The sequence below is a fragment of the Lissotriton helveticus genome, chromosome 6 (assembly GCF_964261635.1).
Source record: "Lissotriton helveticus chromosome 6, aLisHel1.1, whole genome shotgun sequence".
NCBI lineage: Eukaryota > Metazoa > Chordata > Amphibia > Caudata > Salamandridae > Lissotriton > Lissotriton helveticus.
The window spans coordinates 622,567,723-622,583,642 of record NC_136067.1 but is presented as its reverse complement, the minus strand read 5'-3'; positions in this window follow the sequence as shown (position 1 = coordinate 622,583,642).

Here is a 15,920-nt window from a genome sequence, read left to right as displayed (position 1 = left end):
AGCTATGCTTGAAATACCTGTGAGGTGAAGACCGGTCCCCGAGACCTGATGAAATTGCCACAAGTAATTGGCAATGAAACATGTCGGCCTTTCCTAATTAGTCAGTCAGTCAGTCAGTCAAAGTACTTTATTTCGGTAAACAATACCATACAAAGCCCATATATACACAATATATATTTCAGAATTACATATCACCAATAGTACTTAATTTTAAGAAATACTAAAAACTAATAACAATTACCGCAGATAATAAAAAAGATCGATAAAAACAGCAAAATATCAGTTTACAATAATACATTTCTAAAAGAGTCAGACACCTCATTAGATGACCCTTAACCCAAAGTACAAGCTTCCATCTTTAATATCGCACATCTCGTATACCACATAGATTGAAGAAATCTCGCTGTGGCAAACACTATCAGAGGGGAAGTATCATATTTAAGGATCCTGAAGACCTCCCTAAAATCTCTAAAGCCCCTAGCCCTACATAGCTGCAAAATCCATTTCTCCCTTGCCCTTGCTTAGGAGGGGCAGAAGAGCAAAACGTGCAAATCTGTCTCTCTGCTGTTCGAACAACCAGGGCAAGTGCTCACCGATGAGGGGGCGTTCGCCATTTATGTGACACAGCTCTCAGTTGCAATGTGCTGTGTCTAAACTGGATGAAAAGTTTCTTAGCCATGGGAGGCTGAATATTATCCAAGAAGGCTTCAAAAAGAGGATGATCCTTCATATTCAAAAAGGTGTCAGTTAGCCTACCCATGGAAGGATTACTTATTGTGGACTCCAATCGGTGCCCCCTTAGAGCCACGTTCAATAATTTCTTGGAGAGCAATGGGCAGGAGTCTTGGGGGGACGACCACAAATCTCCCCTGCCTATGGCATGGCAGAGGTGCTTGATGTAGTTCAGCCAGGGTATTTTCCCCGAAGCCCCCCTCTACAGGATGTCTCTCAGATCCTCCCTGTAGCTCAAAAGCTCGGGGGTCGCCCAAAGGCGCCTCCAATACAAGAGAGGGTGATTTGCTGCAATCTCCTGGATGGATACCAGGCCTAAGTCCAACCGCAGTGGGATCAAAGGAGATCCCATAAGCAGGCGGAGCAAGCGTCTAATAAAACTATTTTCAGTAAGTGTCAATGAGGCGGCTGTAGTGTGACCCCATAGCTCTACGCCATAAAGCGCTCCCCCTCTTGCCTGAGCCTTATAGATCTCAAGGGGCGGGCTTAAAATTTTAAGTGAGGTGTCATTAAAAACCTTTAAAATACCACCCGATGATTGGGCTAGCTTTAAATTAGCCCTGGCCTTGTGAGACCCCCAGTCCATATTGTCGTTGAGTGTGACCCCCAAATACTCGAAGGTGGACACTCGGTCCAACAGCGTTCCATTCATGTGTGGGCGAGGGCAGTTGGCCGATTTATAGTTGTGGACCATAAACTTGGTTTTAGAGATATTAATCTCCAAATTTCTCAGACGGCAGAAAGAACAAAATGCCTCTAGAGTGCGCTGTATACCCCGTGATGATTTTAACACCAGGAGAGTATCGTCAGCGAACATTAGGGCAGGTATTTTTCTCCCGGCTAAACTGGGGGAATCCAGATCTATAGACCCCAAGAGATGGTCTATTAGCCCATTAAGTAAAAGGGAGAATAGAGTAGGGGTCAGGACACACCCCTGCCTTACTCCCCTTTCGACTGGGAAGGGGGCCGACAGCTCCCCCACACCTTCCATACCGCACCCTCGCGTATGTACCCGGGTGCAAACATTTAATTAAATGGCACAAGTAAGCTGGAGCGCCCATCTCGAGCATTAGTTCCCATAACTTGTACCTATGCACCAGGTCAAATGCGGACCGAAGGTCCACAAAAATCAAAAACAAACTGCCCGCCCCAATAGTGACCGTCTTCCAGTAGACCAACTGTAATCTAAACAGTTGGTCTATAGTTGAAACCTTTGCACGAAAGCCCGCCTGGAGGGAGGTTAGGAAGTGTTGGTCATCCATCCAACTCTGCAATCTTGTTAACAAGATACGGGCAAAACAATTCTGGAGGACATCGATCAGACTTATGGGGCGGTAATTAGCCGGGTCAAGGGGGGAGGCTTTCTTATGGATGGGGATTATTTCAGCTCCCAACCAGGTACCAATGATCTCCAAGCCCTTAAGGATGGCATTAAAATAAACACATAGGTAGGGGGCCCAAACCTTTTGTTCACTACGATAAAGATTACCAGGGATCCTATCCAGGCCCGGTGCTTTTCCCAGTTTCAGACTCCCAAGGGCATTCTGCACTTCTATGATAGAGCAGGGTGGGCAGTCCTGGACCGAGACCACCAGAGGAACCGGCTCTGGGAAGCAGGTTTGGGATAGGGCCTCACCAAGATGATCACTAAGGCCAGATGAATACAGAGGCTTAAAGTGGTCAAGCCAGACATCCTCACTAAGATTAGGGATGGTGGCAGGCTTCCCATCAGCCGACCCCACTCGCACGAGATTCCAGAATAACCTTAAGTCTTTATGCACCTCCTGGCACGCAGCAAAAGTGTTCCTGCCCCGTGGGATCTCGGGGATTGTAGTCAAAAGGAGCGTGACCGGCGGAGCCAAGCCCGGCTGGTCAGATACCACAAACGTCCCGGTGAATGCAGCGAGGAACCAGGGGGGCAGAGCCAAGCCCGGCCACAGCAAGAACAACAGGTGATTTCAGCTTCCACGACCACCCGCGGTATTAGGACAGCAAACAGGGGGACTCGGCCCCAGGCGGGGCTTTATGCGCCTCCTGGCACGCAGCAAAAGTGTTCCTGCCCCGTGGGATCTCGGGGATTGAAGTCAAAAGGAGTGTGACCGGCGGAGCCAAGCCCGTCCGGTCAGATACCACAAATGTCCTGGTGAATGCAGCGAGGAACCAGGGGGGCGGAGCCAAGCCCGGCCACAGGAAGAACAACTGGTGATCTCAGCTTTCACGACCACCCGCGGTATTAGGACAGCAACTGTCCTTTCCTAGTTGAAATGGTACAATACATGCCGTTCTTTTAATCTGAGTGTGCTTACGTCATTCAATAAAGTATGTATATCTGCGAGTGAGTCACAACTAATTTTAGCTTGGAGAAGCAATTTTCTTCTTTTCTCTTTCCTCGTTATGGGGTCCAGTTGGCGTAGAATGACACAAGCACTTACTGTGCCTTCTCACACATGTTATTTCTCTCTTTTTCTTCACCTCTAAAAATTAAGACACTATTTTTCTTTCTTCACGGTAATGAAAGTTATCAATGATGATAGCGTGAGCAAACTGGTGCGTACCAACCAACAGTTCCCCTGGTGATGCTTCATGAGGTACTTTTTGACGTCTCACACATTTTTTCTTCTTGGTCGCACTCACAAGAGGAAATGCCATTTAGTGTATTGACAAGCAGTTAAAATTGAACACTCGGATCCGGATGTAACTGGCATTTTTATGAAGCCAGCCTTTGGGCAGGACTAATGTTAAACTGCCCCTGGTGTCCTTAATAAGATTTGGTGTTTTTGCATAATTAAGTTTTGTGTATTATGGTACAATTTTTTGTCAATATCAATGGGTGGTTGCATGGGAACCCCCATACACCATACACCAAACATAGAACTTCCCTTGACACAAAGTAATGCAAAGCAGTACATTGTGCCGCTTTGTACTTACTTTGCATTGCATTGGATTGTAAATACTACCACTACAATTTGCATTGCTATTTTCGTTAAAAGAGTAAAGCAAACGATGCAAAGTGTTTGTGAATCTGGGCCATGATTTCCTTGACTATTAACCACCTGAAAATGTGAAAGCGCCTCAGACCACTGTTGCCAACTTCACAGGACCATTTTTGATGAGGTGATAATGAGGGCTTAACACTGTTATTGTAATGCCTTAGAATGAATTCAACAGCGAGGGCACTAGACTTCATACAGCTGAGCATATCATACATCTGAGCATGTCACTAGTGCTGTTCAAGCGCTACAGTGACTAGCTGTGCATGAGCGAGTCCTGTTGAAATCTCTCGCCTCAGAACACAAAGCTTTTCATCTGTTCAGGTCCTGAATATCTTAAAGCTCAAATTATGATTTACTATCCTGAATAACAGCTTAGATCCAAATGTAAACCTATTCTCAGGCAAGCAGGAGATAATGGACAAGGAGAAAACGGTTTCTAAATTGAGTAACATCCATCTCCCATAATCTGCGAAATGACTTGCATCTTTACCTAAATTAGATTTCTTTCAGAAAGAGTATAACACCTCATCTCTTGGGCTACTTCTGTCCCACGCTTGGTTCTTCCTATGTGGTATGTCAAATATAATTGATGATGATGATGACTATGCTTAGTCAGAAACACAGTTAGAACCACAGGTACAAGCATTATGTATTTCACAGCATGTGCTTTTTGTCTGCAGCACTTTTCAACATCCTCATTGCCTGAAAATGCATTCTCACTTACTTACATAAGAATGCACTCTAAATGTGCTTCCCCTCTTTCACAAGAAGTAAATACTGGTTATGTTCTTTCTCGGTTTTACAGGAAAGTGCAGGGTTTATAGTTGTAAAAGTACAGCAATGTAACTCTGCATGTAAGCTCCTCTCTCAGCACCAACCCACACCGTCCTCAGATCTCTCCACGACTTATGGGTATTTGCTTATGTGTGGTGGTTTCTTCTATGTAAGCGAGGGTTTTTATGTTTCCCTTTTATCTGTGCCTACTATGTGTGGATATCATCAAGTGAATGTTATTGGCCTCACGAGGTGTCTGAGCGCATAATACTGGAGACCTTATAGACAGTGCTTAATTTGTAAAAAAAAAAAAGTGGCGGGTCCTCGTCAGGAGGCTACTGCACTTTGCACCACACATTGTCACTGTACTTACACAGCTACTAACCATCACACTGCTATAAGTGAGACAATTCAGACTGTTCAAGGCCTTCAACGCTTTAAGAATGGTTTGGCTGGCAGGTATTAGTTGTTTTTAATGTATATAGAATTAACAAACAGCTGTCTTTATGCTCATGTTTAACTTACACAAACAGTGCTGTGATGTGGCAGCTGTCATAAGTGCAGTGTCTAGCAATCATGTGCCTGGAATTGAGTGCTGTGCTGAGCAGTGGAAACAACAGGCTCAAACTAAGCACTGCTTGTTCGGGACAAAACCTCTCCTGCTCCCCTCAGTTTAGTTGGTGGACCTGGTCCTCTCTTCTTCCCGCCTGTCTTCACTTTTCCTCACTTCCTGGTTATTCGGTTAGGGGAAAAAGCCAACAAACAGCACTATTTGTGTTTGCAAGTGACCCTTGACCTTGTCACCAGGTAGGTCGCCCCCCTCAGCTGCCACACGGTCTGCCTCCCAGCTGCTCCTCCCTCCCACAGCCCCTCATATGGAGGCCGCGCGGTGGTGAAGGGAGCGACCCTTGATCCTATCACCAGGTAGGTTGCCCCCCTCAGCCGCAACATGGTCCTCCTGTGCTGCTGTCCCGCTGCCGTTACCCGCTGTGCCCTGACCGCCTTCTCCAGCTCCGTGGCCGGTCTTGTTGGTTTGCCTGTGCTTGTTACTTCCTGATTCCACTTTGTTGTCACTGATTGTTTTTTTCCATACTGCTTACTGTTGCTACTGGTGCCCTCTTCCCCCTGGCCCCTTTTGCTTTTTGTGTCATCCCACACCCGCTCCCCTCCCTCGCGCTTTACCACCACTGCTTCCCATGCGGCCCCGCCCCCCGGTGCCCCATTCGCCGCCCCGCTCTCACCTCCCATCTGCTACTCCCTCCCACAACCCCTCATATGGAGGCGCACACAGCGGGAGTGCTGCTGGCGCACCGAAGGCAAGCCCGTCTGCGCCCGTCCACGCCTGGACCGCGCCTAGCGGCAGAACTCCTGCCCCCCCCTGCCGAAACCAAGAAACCCGACTGAGTTACGCCACCACCACCTTCCACGCACTCAACACCGGCCGACCATCTGCCTGCTACCGAGCAACCCCGAAGCGCACCCACGGACACTTCTCCTGCCAAGTCAACAAATTCACCTGCATCCAAACCTGCACCCCATCGTCCGGACCAGGCAACAACAACAACCACCTCAAGTGCATCCTGTTCAACACCCGCTCCGTCCACAAGCACGCTGTCGAACTTTGGGACCTCCTCCACACAACAGCAGCAGACGTCGACTTCCTCACGGAAACCTCGATGAACGCCTCCTCTGCCCTCGACATTGCCATAGCCAGCCCGGACGGCTACAAGATCACTCGAAAGGACCGCGTCAACCAAACCGGAGGAGGAATCGCCATCATCTACAGGAACACCATCGACGTCACGACGAACTCCGAAGACGCCCTCACCACCGCCGAACACCTACACTTCCAGATCCACACCGACACGCACACAATTCAGCGAAGCCATCGCCGACTTCATCAGCCCGCATGCCCTCGCCTCATCAGACTACATTCTCCTAGGGGACCTGAACTTCCACCTGGAGAACAACAACGACAACAATACCACCACCCTGCTCGACAACCTCGCCAACCTCGGACCCGAGTGGGCTGGGTATGCTCAGACGTGAGTCCCAGGCTCTCCACACCACTGGAGTCAAGCTATCCAGGCTGATGAAGGCTGATAGCCAGAAACCGGTCCTTGGATGCTTGATTCCGGTCTGGGAAAGACATGGCTTGGTAGTTCGGACTGGACTGTTCCCATGAGGCACAGGGTCAGAGCTGATTTGCATATAGCCAGTGTCTAACCCAGGGTGGTGTGGAGTGCAAAAAAACGATGGATTTAGGCCCAGATCTTTGTACTGGGGTGAATGTATGACATTGTTCTACATTCTGTCCATCACCTGTGTTTTTTGCAACCTCGGACTCAAGCAACTGGTAGACACCCCCCACCCACAACGCCAGCCATATGCTAGACCCCATCTTCTCTGCCAGCGGCCACGTTACCTTCAGCCACTCCACCGGACAACACTGGACCGACCACAGCTGCATCCATTTCACTTTTAAGAAGACCACATCCCACCACCACCCGCAACAGATCCCCCGTAGATGCTGGAGCGAAGTCACCACAGACCAGCTAACCACATCACTGAGCCAGAACCCACCAATCAACACTGCTGACACCAACGACGCAGCCCGCAACCTCACACAGTGGATCATCAACTTCGCCGACACCCTTGCGCCACTGAAGCACCCTCCAGGCAAGCCCAGCAACAGGAAAGCCACATGGTTCACCGATGACCTCAAAGAATCGAAGAAATCCTGCCAAACCCTCGAGAAAACCTGGCACCGCGAACAGACGACAGAAAACATGACAGCCCTCAAGATCGCCACCTGCAAACACCACCAGCTGAGCCACACCACCAAAAAGACATCGTTCAAAGAGCAGCTGGACAACAACATACACAACAGCAAGGAACTCTTCAGCATCGTCAAAGAGCTCTCCACCCCAGCGCCAGCAGCAACGACATCACACAGTCGCAAGACCTTTGCAACTCCCTCGCCACGTTCTTTCACCGCAAGATTGACGACATACAAGACAGCTTCGGTGCCCGGACTCCACCCCCAGCCACCGAACCAACGCCCCCTACAACCACCCTCAGCGCTTGGACTCTCATCAGCACTGAAGACACCACCCATGTTATGAACACCATCCACTCCGGCTCTCCTTCCGACCCATGGCCTCACCACATCTTCAACAAAGCCGACACCATCATCGCACCCCACCTCCGGAAGGTCATAAACAACTCCCTCACGTCCGCCACCTTCCCAGAGAGCTGAAAGCACGCAGAGATCAGCGCCCTACTGAAGAAACCCACAGCGGACCCTAAAGACCTCAAGAACTTCCGCCCCATCTCTCTTCTACCCTTCCCTGCAAAAGTTATCGCGAAGACCGTCAATAAACAGCTGACTGCATTCCTCGAGGCCAATGGCTCCCTCGACCCATCCCAGTCCAGATTTCGAGCCAACCACAGCACAGAGACCGCCCTCATCGCAGCCACAGATGAGATCAGGACCCTGCTTGATAACGGGGAAACAACCGCCCTCATCCTCCTAGGCATCTCAGCCACCTTTGACACAGTCTGCCATCGCACCCTAATAACCCGCCTCCACAACGCCGGGATCCAAGGTAATGCCCTGGACTGGATCACCTCGTTCCTCTTCGAAAGAACCCAGAGAGTCTGCCTCCCTCCCTTCCGCTCCACGGCCACCGAGATCATCTGCAGCGTACCCCAAGGCTCGTCGCTCAGCCCAACCCTCTTCAATATCTACATGATCCCCCTCAACGCCATCACACGCAAACACAACCACAACATCATTTAGTATGCCGACGACACCCAGCTGACAGTCTCCCTCACCAAAGACCCAGCCACAGCCAAATTCAACCTCCAGGAAGGAATGAAAAACGTCGCGGAATGGATGAAACGTATCCGTCTGTATTTGAACTCAGACAAGACGGAGGTCCTCATCGTTGGACCTTCCCCATCCGTCTGGGACGACTCCTGGTGGTCCACAGCACTGGGCACCGCTCCAACACCCACAGTCAACGCACGCATTATGGGATTCATCCTGGACTCCTCTTTCACGATCACCAAGCAAGTCAACGCCATCTTATCCTCATGCTTCAACACCCTGCGCATGCTCCGAAAGATCTCCTGGTGGATGCCTACCGAAACTAGAAAATCGGTCACCCAGGCCCTCGTCACCAGCCGAATAGACTACGGGAACGCCCTATACGCAGGAACCACAGTCAAACTTCAGAAAAGACTCCAGCGCATACAGAACGCATCCGCGCGACTCATCCTCGACATCCCCCGCCACAGCCACATATCTGACCACCTGAGAGACCTGCACTGGCTCCCCGCCAGCAAACGGATCACGTTCAGGCTCCTCACCCACGCACACAAAGCGCTCCACAACATAGGCCCCGAATACCTCAACAACTGCCTCACGTTCCACACTCCAACCCGCAAGCTTCGCTCCGCCAGTCTTGCCCTCGCCATCGTCTCAGGGATTCACAGAACCACCACCGGAGGAAGATCATTCTCCTACCCGGCTGCCAGGACGTGGAACTCCCTCCGCGCTCACCTCGGAATGACCCAGGACCATCTCACCTTCAGGAAACACCTCAAGACCTGGCTCTTCGAGCAGTAGCAGCACCCCCCTCCCTCAGCTCCTTGAGACCCTTACGGGTGAGTAGCGTGCTCTATAAATGTTTTTGATTGATTGATTCCTTATTGGGCTAAAATTGAGTTGGCTTCAGGGGCTCCTCTAGCAGATTGTGTGGATTTTGGGAAACCGCAAAGCTGTAATGGAATGGTATTTGTGAAAATAATGCAACACTCATGGTCCCAAAACATTCTATCACCTGGAAGAGAAAATGCACTTGCATTTTAGCATATTTTGCCTGCTAGGTGTCCTCATCCATCAGGCCTACCTACACGGAGGATTCCCTTGGCACTTTTGAGCAGCATATTTTATTCTAATAACTGTTGCCCCATTGTGCCACGCTTGGTGAAGATAGTGCAGTGATGCTCAAAATGGTTTGCTCAAGCCACCAGAATTGTTATAGTGCTGTCCCCTGGTCACACACATGGTTTTATATGTCTTGTTGCCTTTTAGCACTGCTGCTTCATCAGATGAATCTGGCTGCAAGGGCCTGGCCCTTTTCTCCTTCCCAAATCTCAGTAGTCTCTGAATCTGGGGGCTTCCAAGGCAGACTCTGACTTGCTTCTATGCCCTAGGCACTCAAGGTCTTTAGCTACTTGCAGGCTGGCTGCGTGTTCATCAGGAGCCTGTGATACCCAAACGTAGTGTAGCCACGAGGACTAGTCCACAGAAGAGATTCCCTTCCTTTAGGGTCCCCAGCAAGTCCAACCTTTAGTAAGGGAGAGATAATGTCACTACCTCTGGAGATAATGTTAACAAAAGTCTATCTCCAACGAGTACAAGCCTTGGAAGAGCTTAAACCCTCCAAAACCACTTGCCATCAAACACACCTAGCATACATTGCTGTGGACATCGTTACACCAACTGTGGTCCTCAGCCTCTTCAATATCCATTAGAGCCAGAGTACCTGGACACTTGAAAAAGACTTTGGACACTTGCATGATACATAGAAAACTGGCATGTGACTGCTAAAACTTACAATATGCACACTCCCCTTTGCTTTCGGGACTCATGCTGTAATTCTTTGACTCCCAGGTTAAATACAAATGTGATTGTAACCCTGACATCCCTAAGTACACACCCCTTGCTGGGCACAGAAATGATGAAGTATATAGGGAGTATGGCTTGGAAAAGCATATCAATGCTATGAAGACTCTCAATTACTAATTATGTTGACTTAATAATATTAGAATTCTTATTTCCTTTCAAGAAAATGGCATTGCCTCAACATTCTATCTATTGCAAGTAGTATATGTGCTACTGGAACTCAAAGTTCCACTCTGCACCACCCTCCAAGTGTAAGCCTTTGCTATTCTACCACACTACCACAGAAAAGTAAAAGACTAAAGGATTGGAGACTTGGCTTTTATGTCACCTTCCATTAGACCCTGTCTCCTGTGTTTCTAAGAACAACAGCAATACTTGTTACAAGAAATGCATAGCGTCCATTAAGTGCCGAAGGACAGAGAGAACAGGACAGATAATTATCCCCAGCATACTCAACCACTTTACTTAGGGTGGCATCTCCTTGTAGTATCCTGTGCTTTCTCATTCTCTGTGCATCTGAACTGATACCCAGAACACTGAGTGAGTGACTTAAAAGAATGTTTGTATGCGTTCTGCAGAGGAAGCAAAGTGATAGGCACAGTTCGAGGGGGAATGAAGCCCTTGCATAACCTACCTGTTACTGCTGTAAACTAAGGGCCTAAAGAAATAAATGACTTTTCTCCTATCTTAATGTCTCCAGACTGTTGCATGAGCACTCAGCCATGCTGCTGATAGCAAAACCCCTGTGCAGAACTTGAAAAAACTTCCTCATGATCTGTGCTTAGGACTTGTTTGTAGAATCACAGATTACTTCCAAAGGATTCTATAGAATGTAGGGCCTCATGCATGAGAAATGACGCATCGCTGCGTGAAAGCAGTGAAGCGTCACTTCTCAGTGCACACTCCTTGCGACATACCTGAGGCGTCATATTTAATGTATGATGCATCAAGTCGCAAGGAGTTACAGATACGTCAGTATTTCTGACGTATCTGTAAGCGCAAAAGTGACGCATTGCTGGAGTGTGTCGCAAAAGTGACGCAACTCCACAAAAGCGTCCATTCACATGGGGCAAGCCCCATGGGAAAGGGTCTGTATCAGTCTTATGCCTGCTGTGAGGCAGGCGCAAGATTTCCATGCAACGGCGTCCTAGAAGTGACGCAGTAGTCACATCTACGAGACTTTTTGCAGGGCAACGCCCCCCCTGCATATATTATACCTGACGCAGGTATAATGTAGCGCTGAGGTTTACAAAGGGACGCATCTGCTTAGAAGCGTCACTTTGTAAATAGTGCTCAACAGGAGGCATGTTTTACGTCACCGATTTGTCACAAAAAGTGACGCATCGGAAGTGAAAAACTGGCGCAAGGCCTCATCAATGAGGCCCAAAGTCTTTACATTTCCATGAGAGGCCACGAGAGGTAGTTAGGTTTTTTAGATCAGCAAGAGTTTTTCCACGTCTTTGCTGGAGCACTTGTCAGTAATTCTGTGGCATCTTGTGGTGGAGCAGCTTGCATTTCGTTTCTGTGCAAAGATGAATACTTAAGAAGATCCCACTCAAGAGAATGTTGGAGAGCTCAATAGGAGATTGTCTGAGTTAAGAACAGCAGCTCATTATGGGGTGTATGTATGACAGGGATAGTCCCCAATGAGTGATTGCATAGTCATTGGATAAAGCAGAAGAAATGCTCAACCTGTACAATATCTTGCAAAAGACTCAAAGCTGTAAACCCAGATAACCACGCCCAACTTCGAATTAGCTTGAAAATAGAACATCAACTCATGACAATGCGTGCCCTAAACCAGCCTAACTTTCTGATGTATCAGCTTTGTCCACAGCAAAGAGAGCCTAATTGCATCCATTAAACGCTTGGATGAAAGGACGAAGTGATTCAGATCACTCCTATCTAACAGATACCTAGCCAATAGAAAGAGAATAACCCACTGGGTATTATTTGTGTTTGGTGGGTGAGCAGGAAGACCATTTCCACATCATGACAACAACAGTTGTCCCATTATGTTAGCTTTCTAACTACATTGCATGTTAATCTCTTTCTTTTGCTTTTTCAATTTTTTTAACTGATGCAATTACATCAAATATGGGTAATGAATAAACCAAACATTTAGAACTTGAACTTTCACACTGTATCACTAATCAGAATCTAAACTGACACAGAGCATTTTGGTTTGTTGTTGAGCTGTTTAAAATGGGGGTAGAAAGCTAGTGTCCATTAGTTCATCCAGTGGTGAAGTGAAGCTCCCTTAGACACAGACTAGTGCATGGTTCAGCTGGGAACAATGACCAATTTGTTTCTGCAATTATCATGCTGGCTATTCCTTGGATTCTGAACAGCTTGTAGTTGTAAGTGGTTCTCTCTGGAAATTGGTAGTATTAATCTAAGGTTTTTTTTGTCTGCCTCAAACGCTATTGATTCTGTATTTTAAATTGCATAATTTTTAAATATTTGCACTTCATTCGGTATATGTTTATGCCATGTACGATTGCCGTCTAGACCTTTAAGTTTAGACACTGGTATTAGTACTTCTTACTTTTTTAATGATACCTTTATAAGCTGTGCCATGAAGTGTTATATGTCAGAATGTCAGAAATATCACGTGACATAAATAGTGTATCCTTAATATAGTTTCCAAGAAAAATAGTCCCATTTGGTACAACTCCAATGAGACAATATTTTTGTCAACAAAATTTATGAAAAGGTATTTACTTCAGTGGATATTTTGTCCGCCTTGTTTTGGTGCTATGCCGCTGTAGTGCGGTTTCTTTTGCTGGCTTCTATTCTTTATGCCCTCATAGGAAGTTCTCTTGAAAACAGGTCGTAATTATCTCACTAGTGTGCTAATTCTAGTACACCTTAGACAATGATAATAATGATAAGATCTTAAAAAATCGGTTACCCTTTTAATCAAAATGTATTAGGTGCGATAATCAATTACAGTTTTGGGGTTTTGCATGTACATTTTGGCGCTTTTTTTCACCAAAAGCAGAATGCCTCTCTATTTACCAAGCAATTCTCTCAGGTATATACCAGCAAGTCTGACATGTGTATATGTACCTAGGAAAAACTATGGGGTACATACAGACTTTATCATACTATGTGAATACGAGGTAGGTAAACGTCCGTGCAAATAGTCATTTGTGCTTGGTTCAGAATGAACTGCCTTGCCTGTAATCATGGTCTAGATACATATTATTACCCCAAAGTAGAGTACTTACCAATTCCCAAAGGTAAATGTATGTTTGAACTGTACAGGCAGGTAGTATTACTTCTACTTCTACCCTTACATTCTGAATATAAGCAAATTACCATAATGATAGCACCAGTAGCATTATTTTTCTAAAATATGCTTATCCACACCACCCCCGTTATTATGCTGACCCTGAGCTAAACTCCAAATTTTTGGACATAGAAAGCAAGTTATACTGAACTACAGTGACTCCACATCAGGTACCAACTACATTTTGAAGAACACAAGTACATGTTCAGGCGTGTTCGAACATTATGCAGACAAGCCCACTCAAGAGGAACAGTAACTCTACTAAGAAGGATACAGTCAATCCGTAGTTGCCCACCTTGGAGAACTAAAGGTGTCATTTACTAAGTTGTTGTGTTTGTCACAAAGAGACACAAAGCGGTGCAATACAACCCAAAGCTTGCATTGATCTACTTACTATTATAAATGACTGCAGTGCCAGTACAGATTGTCACAGTGCCACGCAAGCGCCTTGCAGCCCTTAGTAAATAATCACCTAAGGCTGTTTTTTTCAAGTGGCCTCCCAAATCTGATGTATCTGGTAACAGCAGTTTTTGGCCGCATAGTAGTTTTCTTTTTTTTACATGGAATTGTCGGCTACTGAAAAGCACACATCTCTGTGTGAACGCCTGAGGGTAAAGGAGGAATTTCTGTGGTTATTGATCCCTAAGTTACTGATTACCCGGATAATTTCTTATTCCGTAGTGGACCGCCTGGGTCCAACTTGTAATAGTATTCATTCACCAACCCCCATGACTGGTAACTCAGTATCGGCCCATTTGCCTGACCACCCATAATGAGGGCCTAAATGTTAGCCTCCTCTCAGCCTCAGTGTAGCAGAGAAAGCCATCATGTGGTAGGATGTCACTGAAAGAGTGAATGCGTTGGTGCTCGAGGAAAGCATAAATGGAGACATCAAGAAGAAGTTACCAGATAGGAGCAGATATAATAGGTTTGCAAGTATTCAGGTGCCAATGTTATGGTCTCGCAGTCGATGTGAATGAACAATTCAGCTCCAACCATAGACCATTGTATCGTCTTCACCATGAGTTCCTACTAGCTGCATAGCCTATCTGTTCTGAAAAAAAACATTGTGAGGCAGGTAAGATGGACATTGTACTAAATTCGGAGATGTATGGGACATGTTAGACATTAAACAGGGGGTTCACTCAAACACAAGAAAAAACCCTCCTCTTTCCTCTTAAACACATATCCAAAGGTAAGGAATACAAATGTTGGTCTACACTTTTTTCCTACAGCACACATGGACGCGCTCTTTACAGGCACCGGCAATGGCAGCCAACACGTGATAGGAGCACAACCAGGATTGACACAACAGCTGTACCCCATCACCCAGCCAGGTATGTCTCACAGCAATGCCTGTCCATAGCACACACTAGAACAATGTGCCAGAGAGTTGGTCCAGTGCGACAAACAGTTTCTATGAATCATCCTAATTTGTCCATATTCTACATTATTTTGCCACAGGTTAACTGACATTAAAACATCTCCTCTTAATAGCATTTTAATCATATGAGTGTGACCATTGCATTTTGCAACTTGAACTATTTCTAAATCATTCTTCGATAAAAGTTGCTGATAGCACTAAATTACAACTCCTTTATGTCAGCATATGCACAGAAATGTATTGTAACATAAGTTTACGTTTTTTCACATATTTTGGCAATACGATCTAGATTTCAGCCATAACCTAGTTGTAACAAACGTCTGCAACTCACACTGGTTACACTCAGTCTATATTTTATTTAATTGAAGTACTGTTTTCACTTAAAATGACTTAAAATGTTGCTAGTAGTTAAACTGTGCACTATATACATTTTACTACCGGAAGTACACCATTTATATTTCATAGATGCACACATGTACATACTGTCAAAGTGTGCTGAAAATGTGTTTGGGTCCTTTGCTAATTAAGTTTTGTTCTAAACGGTACAAGTTGTTTAAAGAGTAATATGTGGAGCAGCAGCTTGGATGACGTAATCAATTCTGTTATATGTGATGCCATTAGTTGTCTCAACAATGATGTAATTTAACATATCATGATGATATATTATGTGAGGTCCTAAGCATTGCCTGGTGGAGGGCAAGTTTTATTATACATTTTTAACTCATTCTATTCTATTCTATTCTATTCTATGTGGCACTTATATAGCGCATAGCTACGCTAGGCATCCAAGCGCTGCAGCTCAATGAAACATCTAACTATCTCCTTACTTTAACCTTTGTTTTCTCAGTGAATTACCAGGATTATTTAGTATTAGGGAAGATCATATTACTATAACTGTCTATAACATCTATTTAACCTTTGCTTTTTTCAGTGACGTTCTAATTTTTTTTAACATATTCACCTAAAAGCTCGACTGCGCACAGTTTTCAGTCATTCATACCTGGCAGTTGGCAAAGGCCCACCCCTTGCTGGTGAACAACACACTAC